General features: G+C 39.3%; 1 pseudogene; it reads left to right on the forward strand.

Moving 5' to 3' along the window:
- The first annotated feature begins 9878 nt into the window (after positions 1 to 9878).
- LOC118017117 lies at positions 9879 to 16008 on the forward strand (annotated as a pseudogene).
- Positions 16009 to 23133: the final 7125 nt, after the last annotated feature.

The following is a 23133-nucleotide window of genomic DNA, read 5'->3' on the forward strand; positions in this document are numbered from 1 at the left end:
ATTTTTTAATTTTCTTTTTTTCTTTTTCTTTTTTTTTTTGAATTTTTCTTTTTCCCTTTTTCAACTAACATCTTATCAATTCCTTTTTTTTAATCTTTTTAAATTTTCATTTTTAGAGTCATATTATATCCCTTCATTGTAGTTAACCTTATTTTTTGTATATATATAAGTTTTTCTCTTTATAAATTATGGGATACAGTTTCTTCTAACAGAACAAAATACACCCTAAATCTCTAGTGTATGGCTTTGTTCTAGTCTCCTGCCTGATCACATTCTCGCCCCCCCCCTTTTTTTGTTTTGTTTTATTTTAAATTTTTCTTCTTTCTTTTTTCAACCAACTTCTTATCTTATCAATTCCTTTTATAAAATCTTTTATAATCTTCATCTTTACAGTCGTATTCCATCCCTTCATTGTTTTTACCCTTATTTTTGTACATCTATAAGTTTTTCTTTCTTTAAAATTTTGGGGGGCAGTTTCTTCTAACAGACCAAAATACACCCAAAATCTAGTGTGTGGCTCTGATCATATTCTGTTTTTTTTTCTTTTCCTTTCTTTTCCCCCTGGTTTTGGGTCTCTTCTGATTTGTTTAGTGTATATTTTTCCGGGGTAGTTGTTACCCTTTTAGCATTTTGTTCTCTCATTCATCTATTCTCCTCTGGACAAAATGACAAGATGGAAAAACTCACCTCAAAAAAAGAACAAGAGGCAGTACCGACTGCCAGGGATCTAATCAATACGGACATTAGTAAGATGTCTGAACTAGATTTCAGAATGACGATTATAAAGATACTAGCTGGGCTTGAAAAAAGCATGGAAGATACTAGAGAATCCCTTTCTGGAGAAATAAAAGAACTAAAATCTAACCAAGTCCAAATCAAAAAGGCTATTAATGAGGTGCAATCAAAAATAGAGGCACTAACTGCTAGGATAAATGAGGCAGAAGACAGAATCAGTGATATAGAAGACCAAATGATGGAGAATAAAGAAGCTGAGAAAAAGAGAGATAAAAAACTACTGGATCACGAGGGCAGAATTCGAGAGATATGTGATACCATAAGATGAAACAACATTAGAATAATTGGGATCCCAGAAGAAGAAGAAAGAGAGAGAGGGCAGAAGGTATATTGGAGCAAATTATAGCAGAGAACTTCCCAAATTTGGGGAAGGAAACAGGCATCAAAATCCAAGAAGCATAGAGAACCCCTCTCAAAATCAATAAAAATGGGTCAACACCCCGACATCTAATAGTAAAACTTACAAGACTCAGAGACAAAGAGAATATCCTGAAAGCAGCTCAGAACAAGAGATCTGTAACCTACAATGGCAGAAACATTAGATTGGCAACAGACCTATCCACAGAGACCTGGCAGGCCAGAAAGGACTGGCATGATGTATTCAGAGCATTAAATGAGAAAAATATGCAGCAAAGAATACTATATCCAGCTAGGCTGTCATTGAAAATAGAAGGAGAGATAAAAAGCTTCCAGGACAAACAAAAACTAAAAGAATTCGCAAACACCAAACCAGCCCTACAAGAAATATTGAAAGGGGTCCTCTAAGCAAAGAGAGAGCCTAAAAGTAACATAGACTGGGGCGCCTGGGTGGCTCAGTCATTAAGCGTCTGCTCAGGTCATGAACCTAGGGTCCTGGAATCAAGCCCCACATCAGGCTCCCTGCTCCGTGGGAAGCCTGTTTCTCCCTCTCCCACTCCCCCTGGTCGTGTTCCCTCTCTTACTGTGTCTCTCTCTGTCAAATAAATAAAATCTTTAAAAAATAAAAGTAACATAGACCAGAAAGGAACACAGACAATATACAGTAATAGTCACCTTACAGGCAGTACAGTGGCACTAAATTCATATCATTCAATAGTTTCCCTGAATGTAAATGGGCTAAATGCCCCAATCAAAAGACACAGGGTATCAGAATGGATAAAAAAAAAACAAGACCCATTGATATGCTGCCTGCAAGAGACCCATTTTAGATGCAAAGACACCTCCAGATTGAAAGTAGGGGGTAGAAAACCATTTACCATGTTAATGGACATAAAAAAAAAAAAAAAGCTGGGGTGGCAATCCTTATATCAGACAAATTAGATTTTAAACCAAAGACTGTAATAAGAGATGAGGAAGGACACTATATCCTGCTTAAAGGGTTTATCCAAAAGAAGATCTAACAATTATAAATATCTATGCCCCTAACATGGAGCAGCCAATTATATAAGCCAATTAATAACAAAATCAAAGAAACACATCAACAACAATACAATAATAATAGGGAACTTTAACACCCCCTCACTGAAATGGACACATCATCTAAGCAAAAGATCAACAAGGAAATAAAGACTTTAAATGACACACTGGACCAAATGGACTTCACAGGTATATTCAGAATATTCCATCCCAAAGCAACAGAATACACATTCTTCTCTAGTGTCCATGGAACATTATCCAGAATAGATCACATCATAGGTCACAAATCAGGTCTCAACTGGTACCAAAAGATTTGGATCATTCCCTGCATATTTTTGGACCACAGTGCTTTGAAACTAGAACTCAATCATAAGAGGAAAGTTGGAAAGAACTCAAATGCATGGAGAATAAAGAGCATCCTACTAAAGAAAGAATGGGTCAACCAGGAAATTAAAGAAGAATTAAAAAATTTCATGGAAACCAATGAAAATGAAAATACAATTGTTCAAAATCTTTGGGATGTAGCAAAGGCAATCCTAAGAGAAAATATATAGCCTTCTCAAGAAACAAAAAAGGTCTCAAATACACAACCTAACCCTACCCCTAAAGGAGCTGGAGAAAGAACAGCAAATAAAGCCTAAACCCAGCAGGAGAAGAGAAATAATAAAGATCAGAGCAGAAATCAATGAAATAGAAATCAAAAGAACAGTAGAACAGATCAACAAAACTAGGAGCTGGTTCTTTGAAAGAATTAATAAGACTGATAAACCCCTGGCCAGACTTACCAAAAAAAAAAGAGAAATGACCCAAATAAATAAAATCATGAATGAAAGAGGAGAGATCACAACCAACACTAAAGAAGTACAATTATAAGAACATATTATGAGCAGCTCTATGCCAGCAAATTAGATAACCTGGAAGAAATGGATGCATTCCGAGAGACTTATAAACTACCAAAACTGAACCAGGAAGAAATAGAAAACCTGAAGAGACCCATAACCAGTAAGGAAATTGAAGCAGTTATCAAAAATCTCCTAACAAACAGGAGCCCAGGGCCAGATGGCTTCCCAGGGGAATTCTACCAAATATTTAAAGGAGAATTAATACCTATTTTTCTGAAACTGTTCCAAAAAACAGAAATGGAAGGAAAACTTCCAAACTCATTTTATGAGGCCAGCATTACCTTGATCCCTAAACCAGACAAAGGCCCCATCAAAAAAGAGAACTACAGAGCAATATCCCTGATGAACATGGATGCAAAAATTCTCACCAAAACACTAGCCAATAGGATCCAACAGTACATTAAAAGGATTATTCACCACGACCAGGTAGGATTTATTCCCAGGCTGCAAGGTTGGTTCAACATCTGCAAATCAATCAGTGTGATACAATACATTAATAAAAGAAAGTACAAGAATCATAAAATCGTCTCAATAGATGCAGAAAAGCATTTGACAAAGTACAGCATCCTTTCTTGATTAAAACTCTTCACAGTGTAGGGATAGAAGGTACATGCCTCAATATAAAAGCCATCTATGAAAAACCCACAGCAAATACCATTCTCAATGGGGAAAAACTGAGAGCTTTTCCCCTAAGGTCAGGAACTTGGCAGGGATGTCCACTATCACCACTGCTATTCAACAAAGTACTAGAAGTCCTAGTCTCAGCAGTCAGACAACAAAAAGAAATAAAAGCCATCTGAATTGGCAAAGAAGTCAAACTCTCACTCTTTGCAGATGATATGATACTTTATGTGGAAAACCCAAAAGACTCCACCCCAAAACTGCTAGAACTCATACAGGAATTCAGTAAAGTGGCAGGATATAAAATCAATGCACAGAAATCAGTGGCATTCCTATACACCAACAAGACAGAAGAAAGAAAATTTGAGTCAATCCCATTTACAATTGCACCCAAAACCATAAGATACCTAGGGATAAATCTAACCAAAGAGGCAGAATCTATACTCAGAAAACTATAGAATACTCATGAAAGAAATTGAGGAAGACACAAAGAAATGGAAAAATGTTCCAAGCTCATGGATTGGAAGAACAAATATTGTGAAAATGTCTATGCTACCTAGAGCAATCTACACATTTAATGCAATCCCTATCAAAATACCATCCACTTTTTTCAAAGAAATGAAACAAATAATCCTAAAATTTGTATGGAACCAGAAAAGACCCCGAATAGCCAGAGGAATGTTGAAAAAGAAAAGCAAAGCTGGTGACATCACAATTCCGGATTTCAAGCTCTATTGCAAAGCTGTCATCATCAAGACAGTATGGTATTGGCACAAAAACAGACACATAGATCAACGGAACAGAATAGAGAACCCAGAAATGGATCCTCAACTCTATGGTCAACTAATCTTCGACAAAGCAGGAAACAATGTCCAACGGAAAAAAGACAGTCTCTTCAACAAACTGTGTTGGGAAAATTGGACAGCCACATGCAGAAGAATGAAACTAGACCATTTTCTTACACCACACACAAAAATAGACTCAAAATGGATGAAAGACCTAAGTGTGAGTCAGGAATCCATCAAAATCCTAGAGGAGAACACAGGCAGCAACTTCTTCGACCTCAGCCCGCAGCAACTTCTTCCTAGACACATTGCCAGAGGCAAGGGAAGCAAGGATAAAAATGAACTATTTTCAAGATAAAAAGCTTTTGCAAAGCAAAGGAAACAGTCAACAAAACCAAAAGACAACCGACAGAATGGGAGAAGATATTCACAAATGACATATCAGATAAAGAGCTAGTATCCAAAATCTATAAAGAACTTATCAAACTCAACACCCAAACAACAAATAATCCAATCAAGAAATGGACAGAAGACATGAACAGACATTTTTCCCGAGAAGACATCCAAATGGCCAACAGACACATGAAAAAGTGTTCCACATCACTTGGCATCAGGAAAATCCAAATCAAAACCTCAATGAGATGCCACCTCACACCAGTGAGAATGGCTAAAATTAACAAGTCAGGAAATGACAGATGTTGGTGAGGATGCGGAGAAAGGGGAACCCTCCTACACTGTTGGCGGGAATGCAAGCTGGTGCAGTCACTCTGGAAAAAAGTATGGACATTCCTCAAGAAGTTGAAAATAGAGCTACCCTATGACCCAGCAATTGCACTACTGGGTATTTACCCCAAAGATACAAATGTAGTGATCAAAGGGGTACGTGGACCCTAATGTTTATAGAAGCAAAGTCCACAATAGCCACACTATGGAAAGAGCCAAGATGTCCATCAACAGATGACTGGATAAAGAAGATGTGGTATATATACACAATGGAATATTATGCAGCCATCAAAAAAACCCCGAAATCTTGCCATCTGCAACGATGTGGATGGAACTAGGGGATATTATGGTAAGCAAAATAAGTCAATAAGAGAAAGACAAGATCATATGATCTCACTGATATGAGGAATTTGAGAAACAAGACAGAGGATCATAGGGGAAGGGAGGAAAAAATGAAACAAGGTGAAACCAGAGAGGGAAACAAACCATAAGACTCTGAATCTTAGGAAACAAACTGAGGGTTGCTGGAGTGGTGGGGGGTGGGAGGGATGGGGTGGCTGGGTGATGGACATTGGGGAGGGTATGTACTATGGTGAGCGCTATGAACTGTGTAAGACTGATGGATCACAGACCTGTACCCCTGAAACAAATAATACATTATATGTTCAAACAAACAAACAAACAAAAAAACGAAGGGAAAAATGAAGGGGGAAATTGGAAGGGGAGACGAACCATGAGTAACTACGGACTCTGAGAAACAAACTGAGGGTTCTAGAGGGGAGGGTGGTGGGGGGGGATGGGTTGGCCTGGTGATGGGTATTAAAGAGGGCACATATCGAATAGAGCACTGGGTGTTATAGGCAAACAATGAATCATGGAACACTATATCAAAAACTAATGATGTAATGTATGGTGACTAACATAACATAATAAAATAAATTTTAAAAAAAAAGTAGAGGAAGCATTTTACCTTCATCATCCCATCATCCAGTCTTGCATTGCTTAGCACCAAGAAAGATCCCCTTGTCCATGACTTCCTCACTATGGGGGAAAGCACGAGCAGGAAGATCCCAGCAGCCTTCACCATAGAAGACCCCAGCAACGTTTTCCACAAAGCTTTTGCCAGTTTTTGCCACCAAATATCCCTACAGTTTTTGCTGACGTTGACCTCAGCTGGTGAAGCTGCCTGGGAAGTACAAGCTGCTTTGCACCCCTCATCCCAGGCCAGAGCAGCCACTGCTCCCAGCCCCATTGGTGCCAGCACTGTTGACCCACCTGCCCCATTCTGGCACATGACTGGGACCTGGCTGCACACCTGCTCCATGTGCACCTGTACTCTGGATCCTGGCACTGCTGCCCCTCCATGCATGCCTGTGCACTAGACCCCAGCTCCACAAATATGTGGAAACTAAAGAACGTGCTCTTGAGCCACTATTGAGTCAGAGGAAATCAAAGGGAATTTTTAAAGTATCTTGATAAAGAGAACAGATCAGTGGTTACCAGAGGAAAAGGAGTTGGGGGTGGCTTTGTAGGGTGATGGATGGTAAATAGACTTTTGGGGGTGATCACTCTGTCGTGTATACAGATGTCAGATTAGAATGTCATATACCTGAAATATATAATAACAATTTAAAAAGTATCTTGAGACAAACGAAAATGAAAACAGAACATACCAAAATTTATGGGATGCACCACAAACATTTTAAGAGGGAAGTTTTTAGTGATAGATACCTACATTAAGGAAGAAGAAAGATCTCAAATGAATAACCTAACATTATACCTCAAGGAACTGGAAAAAGAAAAACAAATTTGACTCAAAGTTAGCAGAAGGAAGGAAATAATAAAGATTAGAGCAGAAATAAATCAAATATGAATAAAAATGGAAAAATCAATAAAACTAAGAGTTGTGGTGTTTTTTTTTTAAATAAACAAAATTGATAAAACTTTAGCTAGACTAAGAAAAAGAAAAGGGAAGATTCAAATAAATAAAATCAGGACTGAAAGAGGAGACATTACAATAGGTGTCTTAAAAATAAAAAGGATCATAGGGACTATTATGAAGAATCACATGCCAAAAACCTGGATAACCTAGAAGGAATGGATAAATTCCTAGAAACATATGACGTACCAAACTCAATCAAGGAGAAACTGATAACCTGAACAGACCAATAACAAATAAGGAGAGGAGATCAGTAATCAAACCCCCCCCCCCCCAGCCATGAAAAGCCCAGGACCAATCTTTAACTCTTTCAGGAAATTGAACATGAGGGAGCACTTCCAAACTCACTTTATGAGACCAGCATCACCCTGATACCAAAACCAGGCAAAGGCACTACAAGGAAAGAAAACTACAGGCTAATACCTCTGGTGAACATAGCAGAGAGGAGAATGACAGTCCTTCAGGTAGGGGGAAATGGGGAGATGTTGGTCAAGGTATACAATGTTTCAGTTACGCTGGGTGAATAAGTTCTGGAGATCTAATATCCAACACTGTAGCTATAGTTAATGATACTGTACTGTGTACAAAATTTGCTGGGAGAGAAGATCTTAAGTGTTCTTACCTCACACAAAAATGATGCTAACTATGTAAGGAGATTGATATGTTATATAGCTTGAACGTGGTGATCATTTTACAGTGTATCTGTATATCAAATCATTGTGTTGTATACCTTACACGTATACAATTTTTAATTGTCAATTATTCCCCACTAAAGTTGGAAAACAGGGGTGCCTGGGTGGCTCAGTCAGTTAAGCATCTGCCTTCAATTCAGGTCATGATCTCAGGGTCCTAGGATTGAGGCCCGTGTCGGGCTCTCTGCTCAGTGGGGAGTCTGCTTCTCCCTCTCTCTCAAATAAAAAAAATCTTTAAAGTTGGAAAAAAACAGTTGCACAAAAAGTAGTAACTTCAAATTTTTAGGAAGAGACTCATGAGGAACTTAACACAATACATATATACTGTGATACAAAGAGTGTTAAAATTCTTGAACTGTGTGGCTGAATAGAATATTATTTTACTCCTATCCTCCTAACTACTCATGTGACAAAACAAACACATACAAAAATTTAAAAACTCTTACTAAACAAACAAACACAAAACTAAGAGCTTCCCAACTAGAGGTCTCTGGGTCGGTTATGAAAATAATCAACTTGCCATTCAAAAGAGAAACTGTTGCCTTTGCATATTATAGCAACTTTAACTTCCATTTTTTTCTTAAGATTTTATTTATTTATTTGACAGAGACACAGCGAGAGAGGGAACACAAGCAAGGGGGGGTGGGAGAGGTAGAAGCAGGCTTCCCGCTGAGGAGGAAGCCCAATGCAGGGCTTGATTCCAGGACTCTGGGATCACGACCTGAGCTGAAGGCAGACGCTTAACGACTGAGCCACCCAGGCACCCTGTTAACTTCCATTTTTAAAATAAGTTTAAAACATGAAAAAAATGTACCATATTAAACTTGTGTAAAATCAGTCATGTTTTCATTGTTGGCTAGTAATGATTGACAAGAATAAGATAATGAGAAAAATTAAAATTCCAAATGAATTTCTAGGGAATATGACAATGACATCAATAAAAATGTTTCTCCACATATAATTCTTAACAGATTAATAAAGCTTATTTTAATGAAGACAATATGAAAATAGTAAAACATATTCTATGAAGAGTTACATGTTTGTTTTCTATGGAAATCACTGTAGTGACCATTTCACTGAAAAACCAGTAGCATTACGGGGTCTGGTTTAAGAAGGATCTAGTCATGTCTTTCATCCTTTGCATCTTGATTTTTCTTTTTTCCTTGAAGACCTTCTTCTCCATCTTCTACTCTCTCCTTGTCAACATAGTCATCACAATATCCATCCTGAAATTCTTTCTTTGAACATAAGAGATCTATTTCCTACTTTCCCTTTCCCAATTCTGAACTTGCTTCATCTTGCCCTCATTCTCCTTCTCTTCCTCCTCTTCCTCATATTCTCTGGGTGGACCAGCTCCATCCTCCCCATTAGCTTTGTTATGGTTATTTCCATACTCATCCTCTTCCTCTTCAGAGTTGATGTTCATTATCTTGCTGACCAAATCCCTTTAAGTATGTTATGCTATAGCCATTCAAAGACTCTCAACTATTAAGATTATGATTTCATAGTTAAACAAGTCATGACTTTTCTATTTTTTTTTTAAGATTTTATTTATTTATTTGAGAGAGAGAATGAGAGACAGCACAAGAGGGAAGAGGGTCAGAGGGAGAAGCAGACCCCCGCTGAGCAGGGAGCCTGATGCGGGACTTGATCCAGGGACTCCAGGATCATGACCTGAGCTGAAGGCAGTCGCTTAACCAACTGAGCCACCCAGGCGCCCCATGACTTTTCTATTTTTTAATATTTTCCTGAACATCTATTGAACTGAGTACTTTGATTTTGGTTCCATTCAGATTGAAGTAGTTAGAATTTGGTCATTTCCCTTTCAGAACTCCCAAGCCCCTAGAACTGATATTGACACTAAGAACTCTGGTCAATGAAGTTAGTTCCACTTTAGCCATATTTAGAAACCCTGGTTTTTTAAAATATCCATTCATGCTTTCAATTTCCCAATGAATGACTAGCAATTATCAAAGACCAATTCGGTCACTCAGGGTCTTCATTACCCCCCTCTTCCTCAACTACCATGAATCTTGTTTCTCCTTTCTTCCCTCTTGCACTATTTCCAATTCCAAAATTTGCAAAAGATTTGGAAGTGAACGAAAAGAAAGACAAATACACCACTGACCGCCAGCAAAAAAAACATACAGAAGGTAAAGAACAGAAAAACAGATGCAGTCCAAAGAGGTGCGATGCTAACATTGCCTCCGTCCTCCTTGTTCACACATTCACAGTTATTTTCCCTTCAACAGCTATTCAAAGCTTGAGTGATTTTTTTTTAAGTATGATATAATCAGAACTGTATTTTTGGAATATTAATCTGATGGTTGTGTGTGTAAATTGGGCCAGAGAGGTAAAAAAAAAAAAAAAAAAGCAAGAAATTAACTAGGAAATTATTTTATTAGCCAAGGAAAGAAAAAAATGAGAAATTAAACAGCAATCTTGTCAATGGGAAGGAAGCTAAGGATATAAGTGGTAGTGATGTCACGGAGCTAGAATTTGTTAGAGTTGGCTTTGAGACTGGGTGATTAGCGGGAGGGTGATGGTGACTTTATCATGAGAAGGGAGCCAAGGAGGGAGCTCAGGGGAAAGGTGCTGAGTGTAGTTGGCCACTTGAGATTGAAGGGCTGCTTCATCATCTAAGTGGGGGTTCCCTATAAGTAGATGGCCAATGGAACTGGAGGAATGGGGTTGAGAGTAAGCCCCAAAGATAGGGTGTTAGAGCCTTCAGCAGATAAAACATTTTTTAAAAACTACTATATTTAAGAAGAGATACTTAGGAATGAATCTGAGAAGAAACAGTAAGATAATGAGCAGGGGAATCCTGAGAGCTAATTCTCTAGAGGCTGAGAGGGACGAGAATTTAGAGAAGTGAGAGATGCCTACTCAGAGACAGAGAAGAGTGAGAAGTTTTTCTGCCGATGTCAAGAACACTGACAGAGGGTCTAACCTGCCAGTGAAGAGACATACTGCTTTTCCACAGATGGTAGTGTCATCCAGTTCTGGGGGAAGCGTGCAGACACAAAGTAGAAAAATACACCCCCTTCCCTCTCCTCTTTTCCCTTGATGTTTGTTCCACTCTAGGTGAAAGAAGAGGTGGAATTGAGCTTGGTCCAGTCTCTACAGAGAGCCAGAAGTGCTTTGGATAGAGTCAGTGTACCCTTCCCAAGCCGCCCCCTGTTTTTCTCTACTCTGCTCTTTGCCCTCTGAGGCTAACCTGACTGGATTAAATCAGTGGACTTTTCTGCCTCCTGTTTCCTGTTGGTTTTGGCTTGTGGTGACCTCTGGTGAGAAATCACAGGACAGTAGGAAAGTATTATTGGGTATTTCTTCCCAGCTCCTCCATGGCAGGATTTTTGCCAAGGGCAGTTCTCTATAGTGGCTGGTCAGGATGACTCCCGGTGGTTGTTTGGTTTCCCAAGAGGAAGCATTAAGTTTTAATAAAAGGGCAGGGGATTAAGAGCACAGTCTTTAGGAGTCTCCTGACATTGAGCAAGTCTCTGGCCCTCAGTTTCTGTGTCTATGAGAGGGTGTGGGGTCAGCCTGGTGACTCTGTCATGGTCTGGAATGTCCGAGCTGTGTAGGAACCTAAGGCTGGAAATGCCTATTTGCCTGAGGAGATGGCTGTGTGTTGGTAGCCGTGAAGTTCAGATAGTGCTTTTCTTGTTTGACTTGGAAACGGTATTTTCCCTCACAGTGTGAGGATTAGAGAGTTCTGCATTTGGCTTGAAGAGGGCCTACTGACCTAATTAAGTGACCAACCCTGTCCCACTTGCTTAGAATGTGTGTTTCAGAAATATGACTACAATCCAGAAGGAAGCAAGCCCCAAAGCTTGTCTCAACAGGTATTTGGAGGTTATCTCTTCTCCTATATAAAGTTCTCAAGCTTTTGATGTAAAGAAAAAGCATTTATTATCATGTTTTACTCCCTAGAGTTTACTTTCCTATATACCAATAAATAGAAACTGCATATGCACATATTTCCTGGTTTAGTGCTGGGGGGGAAGAAAGGTAGATAGTAATGCACCAGCAATTTTAACAAGGGGTTTAACAGGTAAGTGGTTGTAGACTCGGAAAAATTCTACTGAGGTAGTGGAGGAAAGTCTTCTGATCACATTCAAAAGAGAAATCCTTCTGACCACATAGATTCAAGACAGAAACAGGTATGGGGACCACACAGAAGCTCCACGTATCTGGGGGATACAAAGCAGTTTCTAAGAACGTGGACTCTGAGGAAGACAAACTCAGATCCAAACCTGTTGAAGGAGGTCATTGAGAGGATGTGATCACGGGTTGAACTATGAGCTGGACCCAGGCAATTAGAGGCTCCTCCTTCCCCCACCCCAACCACCCCCATCCTTGGAATGTACGTTCCACCCACTGTCCACACTAGGAGTCATTTTCAAGGACACAGCCTTGAGGCAGTAATGTGTTATTGAGACCATCTGGACTAGATACATGATAGGATCCTGTTCAACACCTCTATAAACTTGTAAGATTCTGTCAGACAAGAACTGTCAGGCAAGATGGGTGAAGGGGAGTGAGAGATACAGGCTTCCAGTTATGGAATGAGTAAGCACTAGGGATGAAATGTACAGCATTGGGAATATAGTCAATGAGCACAGCATGATATATAGACTTAGTGAATCACTATGTTGCTCACCTGAAACTAATGTAACCGTTTGTGTTAACTATACTTCAATACAAACAGATGAAGTCGATAAACTTCAGAGTGGAAAAATGACTTATCCAAAGTCATAGAAAAGGAGGGACTAGAACCAAGTCCTCCAAGCTCTAAGCCAAATGCTTTTTGCCTCTCCATACTTATCCGTCTCCATGAGGTAATTATGTGAAACACATGCTTCATGGAGCTCATACAGTAGAGAAGTGTGGTGACAAATCCCATGGAGCCCGGGGGACTTGCAGTCAGAAATTGAGTTAAAATCGGGCTCTGCCACACACCAACTTTGTGATCTTGTGAAAGCCATGCATCTTCTATGAACCGCCTTTCCTTCGTCTTGTAAAATGGTGATAATGACCCGTGCTTGCTTTCCAGGAATGTTGTAAAGTCCAAACGAGTTGAAACAGAAGTTTAAAACTGTAAGGAGCAGCAGGTGCTTTAGGGATTCGTATTTATAGTACATCCTTAGAAGTGGCAAGGGAGCGTAATTTGCTTAATATTGGTTCATCAGTATCACGAAAATAATTTATTTGACAGGTCTGCTTGCTGGCAAGGAGAAGCAAACAGGAGAAGAACTGCTCATTCCAGCAAGGTGGGCACGTGTGTGGGTGCCTCTGATGCGTGTTGCTCTAACCAGAATAAACCCAAGAGCTACAGCTAGCTGGAGTTCTCTCTGCAGCTGTCGTCAAAGAAACCAAGTGTGACATCTGAAAGTGATTAGAAGTGATTCCGATGCGGACTTGAATCCCTTGACAGACATCAACAGGGGTGGAACTCCTACTCAGTTCTTCCACGCCCCCTTTTGCCCTACCTCCCATCTTCATGTCTCTCACACTCTCTATCCACCCCAAACCTTTCCATCCTCCATGGAACGTACCTGGGTAAAAACACAAAACAACACAAAACCGAGCCTTAGTGATCTCCATGTTTCTTCTCTCTTATCCTTTGCCCCTGTATTTTATGCTATTAATGGACTAAATATTTGCCTTTCTGATGAAATTTCTCTCCACTTCTCCATTCTTCTCTCTTCTCATTTGCCAATTGTCTGTTGAAAATAGGCCAGAAGCAGAACTGCAGCATTTTGAATCTATTTTTTGAAGGTGGGGAGGGATTGAGGTCTAGTGAAAAGCCCAGAACAAGGCAGAATTTTCTTGAATACGTTGGGGAAGGGAAAAACATAACAAACACTTACAAATTAATTTACACCTAAATTTATTATGGTTGGTTTTCATCTCTCAAAAGGAACGACTTAATTAGCAATGTGGATACGAGGATGTGAAATTTGTGTGATGGGACCAGACATAGGGAAATTAGTTGTAGGGAGTTGCTTATGTTTTGGTTCACACTCATAGAAGTTTTTCGCCCATATTTTCTTCAGGCATTTAAGTGTCTCTCTTGTGCCCTAGATTTGTGCTACTGACCACACCTCCTATCTACTCTCCTTGTTATTATTAGTTTACTTTTAAGTTCTACTCTCTTAGCAAGTTTCAAATATGCAGTATAGTATCATTAACTGTAGTCACCGTGATATATGTAACATCCCCATGACTTATGTGCTCTCCTTAAATACTGACTTGAAGTCCTGCTTTTGGAAGGAGATGCCTCCATTAAAAATGCTGACTCACGCCCACGGGGCCTCATTTTGAATTGCTTATCTGATTGCTTGAGAGGGTTTAGCAGAAAAAGCCACTGTCCATGGCTGAGCACCACCTTTGTGGACAATTAATGAGCTATGATGGCATAACTGACACGTTGCAACAGTGTCTGGGTCAGAATTCTTGGATTCGGATTCTTGCTCTGCTACCTACTAGCTGTGTGACTGTGGACAACTACTTAGGCTGTGTCTCCCCTTCCTCTGCAGAGGGAGATAATCTACCAATTCTGTGGTGTCTGGTATTATAGCAAGCACACAGAGCTACTAATCTGCTGCCATGATATCTAACAGTTGGAGAGCATTGGTCAAATAAGACCAGATTTCTAGATAAGGGCAATCATAATAACCAGTATCAATAGTATTATTAATAGGATAATAATGGCTCCTATTTACTGAACGCCTACCAGGGGCAGATGCCGTGCTGCATTCTGTGTGTGTGTGTGTGTGTGCTTCATTCTTTACATGAATCATTTCATTCAATCCTCACAATACTCCTTTGTATTGAACACTTTCATTATGCCCAGTTCATATGTGAGGGACCTGAGACTCTGAGATAACTGATTTGTCCAGAGCTACACATCCAACAAAGGCAGAGTTGAAATCAAATCCAAGTCCGACATTAAACATGTCATTTTAACTGCTCTAAGCTTCTTGTGAGAGAATTGAGCAAGGAAATTCTATTTTTTAGCAAGAAGACAGTGTGTGTATGTATGCATGTGCTTGGGGGTGTGTGTGTGTGTGTGTGTGTGCGTTACACACAAGGGGAACAACAAGAAGAAGAATGGTGGAGTTATGGTCATTGTCTTCAACCTGCTATACAGTTGTCATAGGGAAAGGGATACCATGTTTTTTCCGAATGATCCCAGATGTTATAATATTTTGGGTGACTAGATTTCTGCCCACTTACACAGAACAATTTTCTAATAGCCAGAATTGTTCAAATATGAAATTATCTGCCTTTGGAGATAATAAAGTCTCCATTATTAGAGTTTTTAAAGCAGAGTCTGCTGATATTTGGAAAAGATAGTGTAGGGATTATGTCTAATTGAGAGGGACCACTGAGGTATTTTCTAATCTTACGAGTCCTTATTTCTATAATAAACTTCAAAATTCATGGCAGAAGTGACCCTTCAGCAGGCTCTTTTTTCCTGTTGTTGTGCTGTGAGTCTCCACAAGCAGCAAAATCTCCCGAGCCGCCCTGGACGAGGAGGTGTGAGACGTCCTGCCCGGCGGCCAGTGCAAGTGCGGGTAGGTTTTGGAGATGGTGGAGCTGCAGGTCAGCTCAAACTATGAGCCTCAGACGGACAAATCCTTCTCAGGCACAGTCAGACTTAAGTCCACTTCTCACCCCAAGTTCCCCATATGTTTTTGGGGGGCCAGCAGGACTGTGATGAGGCTAAGGCTGTGGATATTCCCCATGTGGACACTGAGGCACTGAAGAAACTCAACAAGAATAAAAAGTTAGTCAAGAAGCTGGCCAAGAAGTATGATGCCTTTTTGGCTTCAGAATCTCTGATCAAGCAGATCCCACAAATCCTGGGCCCAGGCCTCCATAAGGCTGGCAAGTTCCCTTCCTTGCTGACGCACAATGAGAACATGGTGGCCAAAGTGGATGAAGTGAAGTCCACCATCAAATTCCAGATGAAGAAGGTGCTATGTCTGGCTGTGGCCGTTGGCCACGTGCAGATGACAGGAGATGAGCTTGTGTACAACATCCACTTAGCTGTCAGTTTCCTGGCGTCCTTGCTCAAGAAGAATTGGCAGAACGTCTAGGCTTTAAACATCAAGAGCACCACGGGCAAGCCCCAGCGACTGTACTAAGGCACAGCTTAATAAACCCTAGTGTTACCATTAGGAAAAAAAAAAAGAAGTGATCCTTCAGCTGGCTTTGTGCATTAGACAGTATACTTTTGATTACAAGTTGTAGAATAAAAACTGGCTTAAGAAAAACGTTCATTACAAGGATTAGGAGGTACCTCAAGAAATCCACAAGCAGGAGTAAGAGAGCTGAAACTGGAGTCTGAAATACCATGTTTTCTCTCTCCATCCTGAATTTATGCTCCTGCCCATAGATTATACTTTCTTCTCCACATCTCTGCAGAGCAGCTTTCTCTCTGTTCCTTTGTCCACTTGGTAGGCAGTAGATATCCATTTGACTGTTTCTGAAATGACATGTCTCTGATGAGAGAGATCTTGACAAAGAAAAAGATCTTACTTTTGGTTTCAATTCCTAACTTTTTTGGTGATGCCTCTTTTATCACTTGATTTTATTTTATTTCATCATGATAAGTACACTCTTTTATCCCTATCCCCTATTTCCTGCATTCTCCCACCCATCTCCCCTCTGGTTACCATCAGTTTGTTCTCTATAGTTAAGAGTCTGTTTCTTGGTTTGCCTCTCTCTCTTTTTCCTTTATTCTCTTGTTTTGTTTCTTAAATTCTGCATATGAGTGAAATCATATGGTATTTGTCTTTCCCTGACTGACTTATTTCACTTAGCATAATACTCTCAAGCTCTATCCATGTCGCTGCAAATGGCAAGAATTCATTCTCCTTTATAGCTGAATAATATTCCATAAATATATATATGTATATATATTAATCATATTTTTTTAATCCATTCATCTAGTGGACACGGGTGCTTCCATAGTTTGGCTACTGTAAATAATGCTACTATAAACATAGAGGTACATGTATCCCTTTGAATTAGTGTTTTTGTATTCTTTGGGTAAATACCCAGTAATGCAATTGCTGGATCGTAGGGTAGTTCTATTTTTATCTTTTGAGGAACCTCCATACTGTTTTCTAGAGTAGCTGCACCAGCTTGCATTACAACCAACAGTGCACAAGCGTTCCTTTTTCTCCACATCCTTGCCAAGACTTGTTTTTTGTGTCATTAATTTTAACCATTCTGACAGGTGTGAGAGGGTATCTCATTGTGGTTTTGATTTGTATTTCCCTGATGATGAGTGATGTTGAGCATTTTTTCATGTGTCTGTTGGTCATCTGGATGTCTTCTTTGGGGAAATATCTGCTTATATCTTCCGCCCATTTTTTATTGCATTATTTGTTTTGTTGGGTATTGAGTTGTGTCAGTTCTTTATATATTTTGGATACTAGCTCTTTGTCAGATGTGTCATCTGCAAATATCTTCTCCCATTGTCTTTTAGTTTTGTTGATTGTTTCCTTCTCTGTGCAGAATTTTTTTTTAATTTGGTGTAGTCCCAATAGTTTATTTTTGCTTCTGTTTCCCTTACCGTGGGAGACTTATCTAGAAAAATGTTGCTACAGCTGATGTCAGAGAGATTACTGCCTGTGCTCTCTTCGAGGATTTTTATGGTTTCAGGTCTCACATTTAGGTACTTAATCCATTTTGAATTTATTTTTGTGTATGGTGTATGAAAGTGGTCCAGTTTCATTCTTTTGCATGTTGCTGTCCAGTTTTCCCAATATCATATGTTGAAGAGACTGCCTTTTTCCCATTGTATATTAATTCCTCCTTTGTCGAAGACTAATTTTTTTAATGAGGTAAAATTCAAATAACATAAAATTAACCATTTTAGACTGTACAATTCAATGGCCTTTAGTATTTTCACAATGTTCTGAAACCATCACCTCTGTTTAGTTCCAAAGTATTTTTATCACCTCCAAAGTAGACCCTTTACCCATTAAGAAGTCACTTCCCATCCTTCTGCCCCCAGGTCCTGACAATCACTAATCTGCCTTCTGTCTGTGGATTTACACATTCTGCATATTTTATATAAATGGAATAATACAGTATGTGACCTTTTGTGTCTGGCTTCCCTCACTTAGGAAAATGTTTTTCGTTGTAGCATGTTTCAGTATTCCATTCCTTTTTATGGCTAAATAATTTCCATTGTATGAATATGCCACAGTTTGTTTATCCATTCATCTGTTGATCACATTTGGGTTGTATCTACTTTTTGGCTGTTGTGAATAGTGCTACAGGTTTTGTGTGGATACTCATTTCAGGTTCTTTCAAGCATATCATAGGGGTGGGATTGCTGGGTCATATGGTAAAATTCTATGTTTTACATTCTGAGGAGTTGCCAAACTGTTTTCCACAATGGCTGTACCATTTTACAATCCTACCAGCAACATACAAGGCCTCTAACTTCTCCACATCCTTGCCAAAACTTGCTGTTTTCTTTCTTTAAAAAAAATATATAATGACCTCAGTAAGTCAAAACATAGTGAAAATGTTATCTCTGTGGTTGTGATTTATATTTCCCTAATGACTGAAGAAATCGAATGCAATTTCTCCCCCAGTTTTATTGAGATATAATGGACATACATCATTGTATAAGTTTAAGATATGCAGCATAATGGTTCAACTTACATATATAGTGAAATGATTACCACTATAACTTTAGTTAGCATCCATCTTCTCATATAGATACAATAAAAAGAAAGCAAAAAAGAAGGAAGAAAGAAAAGAGAGATTTTCCTTGTGATGAGAACTCTTAAGATTTACCTTCTTAGCACCTTTCCTATATCCCATACAGCAATGTTAGCTACAGTCATCCTGTTGTACATTGCATCCCTAGTACTTATCTCATAACCAGAAATTTGTAACTTTTGACCACTTTCTTCCAATTCCTTTTCCCCTACCCCCATCCCACCTTTGGTAAACACAAATATGATCCCCTTTTTCTAGGAGTTTAATTGTTTTTTGAGTTTGTTTTTTTTTTTGTTTTTTTTCTTTTAGATTTCACATATATGAAAGATCATACTGTGTTTGTTTTTTTCTGACTTATTTCATGTAGCATAATGCCCTCAAGGTTCATCTATGTTGTTGCAGATGGTGTGATTTTTTTTTCATTTTTATGGCTGAATAATATTCCATTGTGTATATATACCACCACTTCCTTATCCATTCATCCATCAGTGGACCTTAGATTGTTTTCATGTCTTGGCTATTGCACATAATACTGCTGTGAACATGGAAGGACAGGTATTTTCAAGTTGGTGTTTTTGTTCCCTTAGGATATATTCCCAGAAGTGGGATTGCTAGATCATATGGTAGTTCTATTTTTAATTTTTTAAGGATCCTCCGTACTGTTCTCCATAGTGGCTGCATTGCCACCAACAGTCAGCCACTTTTTAATGTACCCGACATCCATTTGTACTCGATTAATGTACTTCTTTGGAGAAATGTCTATTTAAATTCACTGCCCATTTAAAAAATTTGTTTGTGTACCTTTTTGTTATTGAGTGTAATTGTTCTGTATATTTTCTGGATAATAGTCCCTTATCAGATACAGTTTATTCTCATTATTCATAGAGTCTATATTTGTGAATTTGCCTACTACTACTAAAATTTATTCATAACTCAAAAATCAATATGGTTTTGTCATCATTTGAAGACATGCAGAACAGTGAAAAATTTAGTTGCCAGAGTACACATTCCCAGCTGAGGTAGAATCTAGTGTCCCTCTACCTTCTTGTTCCAGCTATCACACAGAGATGACCAGAGGACAGAGACAGCTGGGCAGGGCAACGTCATACAAGCAGTCCAGCTCTGGGGCCTGCTGGAGGGGTTCGAATCCCAGCGCTGCCATCCATTAGTAGTGTGCTCTCAGGTAAGTGGCTTAACTCTCCCGAACCTTGTTTTCTCTCACGTAAAATTTTCAAAAAAAAAAAAAAAAGAATGCCAGGATGAATTGCTTTTAGGATCTAAGACTATCATCTATGTGATTATGTCCCTTCTCTGTATATATCCCTGGTCTATATAGGTTTCTAGGAGCGGTGTTTCAGTGTTTGCTAATTCAGTGGTTGCAGCGACTTTTAGAATGTCTCACCAATAACAAGAATAGACTATATGATTTACAAATATTATCTCCTATTTATTAGGTCTTGTCACTTACTTGACAGTGTGCTTTGATAAACATAAAAGTTTTTAATTTGGATGAAGTCCAAAGTGTCTGTTCTCTCTTTTGTGGCTTAGGTCTCCAGTTCTAACTTTTGAGGAGAAGTGAATTTGCTTAGTTCAATCATAGATGAAGCAATTATGCTTAAGTGTATTCCCATTCATTGATAATTGGCTGCAGAGATGCTTAGGAGAGAAGCTGAATTGATTTACCCAGACTTAGATAGCTACTGAAGGGCAGTTGAGAATCCAACTGACACCTGATGTTAGAACGTGTGATCTTACCTGCTCTAATTATACAGAGAAGGGATCATTATGGTGAACTAAAGAAACACCTAAGGGTGATCAACTTTCTCAAAAAATGGGTGGCATTTAGATAAAGAGGAGAAAGGAAGTAGCTTTCTTTGTAGGACATTTTTGTTTGTAGAAGATGTATTCAATTAGAGCAGATCTGTATAAATGATGAACAAACCCTTATCACCACCTCAACTTCTTGGTTCCTCATATTTTACTCCACTGCCTTGGGCCTTAATAGACGTCCCTAACACTTAGTGGGGTTGGCTGTTGTGATCACAAATTATGGACACAAGAGGGCGCCAAAAGCTCTCTGTTCCTCTGGTTCTTTAGGCCCAGGTGTAAGGAAATTACCTTCCATTATTGCTGTTTGTATTTGCAGAAAAGAATTTAGATTACAAAACTCAGGAAAATCTGAATAGAACTAACGAAAATACAGCCTAATATACAAATATTTAGATTTCAAGAAGTCCAGTCCCAGAGTTGTTGATTTGGCACCATTTTAAGTGAATGTAGTAGAACTTCAAAGCTAGAAAGAACATTAGAAATTACCTTTCCTTTTCTCCCTCCCTGCTCCCTTTCCTCTCTCTTTTTCTCCTTTCTCCGTGGCAATCTTTCCAGTTTGGAAAACAAAACAAACTATAAGCAGAGTTGTTCTTCCATATATATGATTTATACATAAAATATATATAAATTTCATGTGCAGAAATGTTTTTCTGATCAAAGCACATAAACAAATACATTTGAAAACCACTCTAGTCTAATGCCACTGTTTCACAAGTGGGAAAAATAAAATCAATAGAGAGAAAAATGATTGTTCAAGGTCCCAGAGCAAGTTATTGGCAGAGTCAGCTGCAGGCTCCTATGCTATTCACTACATCATTTTACAAACATGCCCACCCATGCTTTGCTGCCCTCCGGGCTGGGGTTTCTGAAGTAAGGCTCACCTGTGGGGACTTCAGATTCACTCTATCACTAGACATATTGCTATATAATACATTAAAAGAAACGTTTTCCTAGTCTTGTTATGGGTCTTGGATGTTTTGGCCACCTGTGTGCTCTTTGAGTTCTAGGGAGAGGCTGAGGATTACCCTAAATTGGCCGCAAATATTTTCTCTGAGCTTGCAGCGATCACATAGACAGGTGCAGTAGAAATCTGCACACATGTTGCATGATACAAACATCCTTTGCTTTAGGAGTGTGGTGCCAGGAACAAAGAGATTGGAGAAGTTTCTGTAATTGATTTTGGACTTGATTGGAATTCCTGGTTGGAATGAGACAGCCTATTTAGGAAAGTCACAAGTCAGGAGGGATACATAAAAACTTGTGCATATCTAAAAGAAGGTCCAAGATAATAAAAAATGGGAAACACCATGACTATGAAGAGTAGAAGAAACTGGGGGGTGTTTGGGGGGGGGCGGATATTAGCTCAGAAAGCTCAGGTGCCAAAATTATTATCTTCAAGTACCCGAACAACTAACCTGAGAGAGGAGGAGCTTACCTGCTCCATAAGCCCAGAACTAGAACCTATGGGTAGAATTTGCTGGGATTTAGAGTTGGGCTTACTAGTCAGAGCTAATGATGCCCTGGATGTCATAGAGACTTGGACATCAGAGAGACGTGGGTATGGTTCCTGGCTCCATCCTTATTGCCTGTATGACCCTGGGGACTGTTGATATGAGGAGGAGCAATATTTTGCCATATTAGATAGTTCTTTTTTCCCCTTTCCCACATGTCCTTCTACTTCATGGTTTCCTTGCCAGCCTACACTGCCTGGAGTTTGAAAGTAAAGACTAAGAGAGTAGTTTTAGAAAAAGGGTTTTGAGTGCCCGAAGTCTGGCTTTTAGAATCAAAGGCTAGAATGTCTGGAAGGAGTTAGAACATAATGTTTGGAAACATAGGGTAGGAGTCGCACTGCACCACCCCCTAAGACCACATAAAAATTCCATGGGCTAGAGGTTCAGGTGTGGAGGAAAGATAATGTCGAGGAAGGAGGTTGGTGGAGCCCAGCCTGCCTGGGGCTCAGTGTGCCAGGAGGAACCGGGACAGAGCAATGGAATCAGCACCAAGACTCATCAACTACCAATAGGGAAACATCATCTATCACAAGGTGGGAGCCAAATCCTTAATGCAGATCATGGGATCACATTAGGCAATTTCACCAGTATTGTAAATCATCCGGCCATAGAGCTATATTAGCTATCCTCATCACCTCCTTTTGAGGCCCTCTACCGAAACACTAGCAGAGTGCTTATCTTTGTCCTGTAAGAGGAACAACTCTTTGGGACCCATAGTTTGTTTAGCCCCATCCAACTTGCCCTGAATGGAAAAAGCTTTTGTTTGTCTGGTATGTTCTAAGACCCAGTTGAAATGCCAGGAGGTCTCCTGAATGCTGAAAGGAGGAATGTTTATATGGACGGGCAGCCTCATTTCTCTGCCTTAGTGTGAAAACAGAACTGGTGAGAGAGATCCAACCTGCTCTTCCCCAATCTCATTCAAAACAATAATTCTATTCTCCTACCCTTCCCATCCAGTTACAGTTAACTTGTCTAGGTCTTTTTTTTTCTGTTATAGATTATAACTTCAATCGTTATTTTATAAGTTTGCTCCAAGATTAAATGTGATAATGCATAAAATATTTAACATTTAAAATATTAGCATATTGATTGTCTTAGAATATGTTCACTAGATGGAAGCTGTTATTATTATTCAAAAGATGATGAGCTCATAATCCCTTTAGGTATTCTTGTGAAACTGAGTGA

The sequence above is a fragment of the Mirounga leonina genome, unplaced genomic scaffold (assembly GCF_011800145.1).
Source record: "Mirounga leonina isolate KUSES-001 unplaced genomic scaffold, KU_Mleo_1.0 Mir_168, whole genome shotgun sequence".
NCBI classification, from domain to species: Eukaryota; Metazoa; Chordata; class Mammalia; order Carnivora; family Phocidae; genus Mirounga; species Mirounga leonina.